The 6,000-nt window shown below is 34.8% G+C and overlaps 1 long non-coding RNA gene across 1 annotated transcript; it reads right to left on the reverse strand.

Moving 5' to 3' along the window:
• Positions 1-2,514: 2,514 nt before the first annotated feature.
• Positions 2,515-3,889, reverse strand: LOC122334301. Its single transcript, XR_006248738.1, has 3 exons — positions 3,737-3,889; positions 2,740-2,781; positions 2,515-2,577 (listed from the first exon to the last, which is right to left on the reverse strand). It is a non-coding gene; the product is annotated as an uncharacterized LOC122334301 (long non-coding RNA).
• Positions 3,890-6,000: the final 2,111 nt, after the last annotated feature.

Raw genomic sequence — 6,000 nt, forward strand, 5'->3', positions numbered from 1 at the left:
TGATAGGCTGGCAGCAGTCAACTCCCTCGACAGCATTTGCCAAAAGGGTTGGTGAAAAAAGGTAGAAGTAATAGGAGGACTTTGAATGTGCCATTACCTGACCTCATGCAATCTGTATGGGGTTTCTGCATGTGACATCCCAAAAGCCAATCTTTGCTAAAAGACACCCAGTTGCAGAGCCCAGAGGTGCTCTTCTCGGCTTCCAGCTCAAAATTATTCAATTACAAAACACCTCTTTTGCAGAAAAAGGAAAATGTTCCAGTCTCATGCATCAGTGATGAAACGTTTGTGTGGTTTGGATCTACTGTCTGGCTGCAGGCCCACCTCTTTGTCCAGCCAAGCACTTGTGGGAACGTATGATTAGCAGTGCTGAAATCTTTCAACAAAACGGAAGCATATTCATATATGCATTGACAGAAAACCACTCACCAAGAAAACATTTTGCCGACTTGCTTTACAAATCACCACAGAAGCAACTGGCTCAATCCCATCCTTGTGGTTCTCGCTTGGGTCATTTTTATGTTTGAATAATGTATCAATGAAAATGGTGCATCTCGTCGATTACGGCACTAATGGTTTAAGCAATCATTCCTCATATGGTCAACACAGTGCTAGCGACATCAGGTCATGGGTTCGATTCCCAAGAAATGCATGCACCGATAAAATTTAAAGACTGTCATTGAATGTGTCAATGAGTTATACATCCGAGTTTAATTCTATGACTAATATTTGTAATCCAAAGCATGAGCTATCATAATACAGCGATGTCACCGAAAGCGAGTTCGTTTTCAAGATGCACACCTGTTTACTAGCCAATATTCAGTTCGTAGCTTGACTTAAATTAGTCTACTGACACTGAGACAAAAACAGAGCCCCCTATTGGCAGTACTGGGTAGTAACTAATTAAATGGTAAACTGGATTATATAATAAGATTCCAAAACTGCTTTACATTAGATTATAAAATGCTCGTAATCAGACTACAGTTACCTGTTTATTGATTACATGTTTACGTTAACACAATAGCAACAAACTATTTGTCATTCATTGAGTCTGCCTTACTCAAATATTACACAAACAACTGAGACGCCACAAATAATTTGATTTAAAAAAAAAACATTTCAACAGTGCATAAACTACTGAAGAACACATTTAAATTGTGCTTGAATTACGGTTAATGTAGCGTTTAATGCGCTTGATGTTGCTAACAAATGGAATTTATTTTCTTTCTCTTTGTATTCTTATATCAATACGGTATATTATTATATGATTTAAAATTAAATCGACGCGATCACAGAGTTAGGTCCAAAGTAATCTAAAAGTAATTTGATCATATTACTTAAAAGGTGTAATGCGATAGGATTACATTACTGACTGCATTACTGACCGTGTAGTTTGGGATCAGTCTACAATTTGCAAGAAAATTCTACAGTAATTTAGAAAAAGTCAATAAATGTGAAATGTCTTGAACTGAGATGACTGGTGTTATAAGGTGCTATATTTGCACCGTGACGACATACTGTTGAACAATTTATTGTTCAATATTCAGGATAAGCTGTTTCATACTGTGATATAAACCGTAAGCGACTACATCATTATAAGAGCAGAGTGTTGGGTGTTTTCAGCAAGGACACTGGTAGTTTATCTAGAGTAAGCTAGCATCAGTACAGGTCAGGGAATTAATGTCACCTGTCTTTTCATTCTCTCTAAACCCTTATTGGCCCAAAGCCCCAACCACTCACATAATTTCCTGAGCAGACCTAATTCTTGTGGACGGAAACTACTAGGCCGCCTTCTTAAGCTACAGCGAGAGACACTTTCAACTCGTAGAGAAGAAAGTGTGTCTATATTAGTAGGTCAAGGGGGGAAGCCTTAGCGGAGTGTATACTATCCCAGCGTTTCGTCCCAATCCGTGAGGGTGAATCCCACGAAAAAGTGACCAGGTCACAGTTAAAATAAAAAGCATAATTTTATAAAATAAATAGCATTATTGTTACAGATTATTGTAACTGCATTACAGATATGATCATATGGGTACATTTTTGGGTTTGTCTTGAAACTACACATAAACTACACATATATAATATATATATATATATATATATATATATATATATATATATATATATATATATATATATATATATATATATATATACATACATGTGTGTGTGTGTGTGTGTGTGTGTGTGTGGTTTCATAGGCAGTGAATCATGATTAATCACATCGTTAATCACAAACGTTTATTTGCATAATATATGTGGGTGGACTGTGTATATTTATTATGCATATATATATTATATATATATATATATATATATATATATATATATATATATATATATATATATATATATATATATATTTATTTATTATTTTTATAATTTTTTTAATGTATTTATGTATGCATTTATGGCTGCGTCCAAAAGTAAAAATGTCATTAATTAAATTTATCATTTTATGCAGGTGTATAGTTTTCATATTATAATAGTATACGCACCCAAGATGGTAGCTGAGTGAGCAAAAATCCCATCAGATTGTGTGTACCACTATGCAGCTGATTCGGTGTTGATTCATTGCTAGAAAGCAACAAAACAAAAAGATTTAAGACTCATAAATCTATACTTATGCATTCTATATATGAGACATGATCAAATGACATGAACTGTATAGCTTTGATTCATCAGTGCCTGCCACACTGTAAGGCACTGAATGCATGAGTATTGTTGAACAGCACTGACCTCTGGTGGAGGAAACCTGAGGTTGAAGAGTCCAAGCTGATGCTGAAAACAAACACATTCAAAATCCTGTCAAATGCGTTCCTATGAGAATGCATTTCTAACTATTATTTCCTCACTTATGTGATGCAATTTGTCATAAGTGTTGAAAATAAAGTTAAACTTTACAAAGAATCCTGCTTTAATTAATCTGCATTACGCACAACATTACTCAGACTTCACTGACTTCAGGGGAACTTCAATTCATTGTCTTCTAATGAACTTTTGAACAATGCACACATTTCTAAGTATCTAAAAGACACATATGCTGCACTCTTTTGCATCTTTGGGCTAAAATGAGATGCAGGATGACATAATGAGATGCAGTGTCACTGTGCAGGATTTCAGTAAGTTTTATAAATAAAAAAGTAAGGAATAAATTCAGGGATGCATCAATGTGTTTTCTTTGAATGGTAATACAAGACAGTCGTTTCAGTAGCACTAATGTTTCCAGCAGCTCTCGATTATCAATTTTACACACAAAATCTAGCTCAAATACAATATAATACCTTTAACTGTAACTTTAGATCACACTGCAAAAAAAGTTTTTTTCCGGTGCAAATGTTTACATTTTTGAAACAAGGCAAATGCAAAAACAGCATTAATTAATCAATTAAATTAATTAAAATAAAGTACATTTTTAAATAAAAATATACCGTTGGAATATATTTTAAACGTTTAAAGGTATTTGTTTGCATTATATGGAGAAACTCACTTAATTTTGCTATATTTTTCCAAAAAAATCATAGTATCTTTTCAAGTGCATGCATGATTCTAGGATGCTCTGATATTTACTTTAGACAATAATACTTTGCATGCAACATTTAATGCTATAGCTTGAATTTAATACTTTCTGCTCCAATTTAAGACCTTTTAAAAGCTTAACATGCAAGTAAAGTAAAGCAATAATAAAGAATGCTTGAAAGCGTCCATATACTCAGAGCTGCTCATGCACGCTTACCTGTCTCTGTGTGTCTCCTGCATGCATCTCTGCCTCTCTTTGCGCCGCTCTCTCCTCGGCCGTGTGTGTGCAGACGGGGTGGAACAGATGGGGTGAAAGCGTCCTTTTATGCAGAACGGTGTGTGTTGTGCCGGTAGCAGGGTCGGACCCAGAGCCAATGGGAGGGAAACATGTGCACAGGACCATCTGTAATGGAAAAACAAATCCTGTAAAGACTGGATGGATTTCGTTGAGCGAGAGAAAACTGCCCAGATGTCGAAGGTCTGAGCAACAGATGTTGTGTTGCACTCTCTACCTAACATACACACAAATTAGTGTGCTTATCTGACAGTCAACAATAACTACCATGAATTTATTAAATATATCAATTAAATTAAACTATGGAATATTTTTTCCATAACTTTTCAAAAAGTTATTTTTTATCACAAAACTACTGATGTGAAATGCAGAAACAAACAAACGCTAAAAAGTGATTAAAAATTATGAAACAAATATAGCGTGCATGCATGTGTACTTAAAATATAAACTTACCCTTATGTATGCGTGCAAACTTAAAATATACGCTTTCCCTTATGCATGCATGCATACATGTATATACTTGCCCTTATGCATGCATGCAAACTTAAAATATATGCTTGCCATTGAGCAAGCATGCATTCATAAATGTAAACACTTGCCCTTATGCATGCATGCAAATTTCAAATATTCACTTTTATGCATGCAGGCAGAAATGTATACGCTTGCCTTTATGCATGCATGTAAACTTAAAATATACGTTCGCTCTTATGCATGCCTTGATTTATACACTTGCCCTGCATACATGGAAACTTAAAATATATGTGATTTCCCTTATGCATGCATGCAAACGTAACACAATTGCCATCTTCAGTACCGTTCACATCCAGTGCCATCTATCTCGGTGTAGAGCATGCATTACTGTAATTTCGCTGGTATCGCAGCTGATTTGGAAAGTGATGGGCAAAGCTTCTGCTTTTCACTCTGATTCTGTGAACAGGTCGGCGGAGGTCGCCTTTAGCTCGGCTGACCGTATGCCATCACGCTAATCCAGAAAGAGTTGTAAAGCTCTCAATGAGCTTGAGGAGGTTTATGTGAATGGTCACCTGCAACTTTTATTTGTGAACTGACACCCGTACAGTAGATTCTCACACAGGTGGTCGATATTTACCTTCACCTGATTTAGACTGGACAGATTTAACTAGGGAACAGATGCATTTTGGGGAAAGCCTCTTAGGACACTTCTTTTAGACACTTTCAACCAGCACAAACTCAAATTGTGGGTAAGAATAAACCACGTGCACACGGGGGCTTTCGTGCATATGTACTTGTGTGAATGAAACATTAATGATCTGACAGCTCGGAGGAAGAAAATAGCTCATTCATAGAAACATTATCAGCCTGATCTGATCTGACTGAAATGACAATAACTCTCTCTCTCTTTCTCTCTGTGTGTGTGTGTGTGTGTGTGTGTGAGAGAGAGAAAGAGAGCTTAACCTGGCAGTCTGGAAGACCTGTGCATATGGTAAAGGCATCTGTGTGAGAGTAAGCCAGCAAACACCAACCAAACACACAACATCAACTCTCATTCACAATGTTCACTCAACAAACACAATACTCTCTCAATGAGAGACGCTGAGACGCTGAGATGATGATACAGTATATATATATATATATATATATATATATATATATACTGTATATTTAAGCTGTGTAGTGAAAAATAATTAATACCTGCTAAATAAAAATAATGAATACGCTAAATTAACAAAATAACAATAAATAAAATAATTTAAATAATTACATTTAATAATAAAATTCACTTTAATTGCACATAAAGCGTTAAATAAAAATAAATGCAAAATGATGATGATTAAAAAATTATTTAAAATTGTACTTAAAACTTCATTAATGCACAACACCTCATAATATATTAAAAACGTTATGCAAATTCTAATATGAACAGAGAATACCATTATAATAAAATATATTATATAGTATACGTTATAATAACCATAACCCTGAATCTGAGTCTTTCAGCATAAATGACACGCACTTTGAACAGATTTAAAGATACACGCATTTTAAGAGTCAACGAATTCAAAATAAAGTCAATAAACATTTTATGAATAAGTTTAATGACCAGTGATGTATAACAGAGAGCATTATAGATCAGTGTTCATTTTCCTCATTGGGTTCGAACCATTTTTTTGGATTTCATCACTCAAAACCATCATATTAAAACGCCA

The sequence above is a fragment of the Puntigrus tetrazona genome, unplaced genomic scaffold, assembly GCF_018831695.1.
Source record: "Puntigrus tetrazona isolate hp1 unplaced genomic scaffold, ASM1883169v1 S000000513, whole genome shotgun sequence".
Lineage (NCBI taxonomy): Eukaryota > Metazoa > Chordata > Actinopteri > Cypriniformes > Cyprinidae > Puntigrus > Puntigrus tetrazona.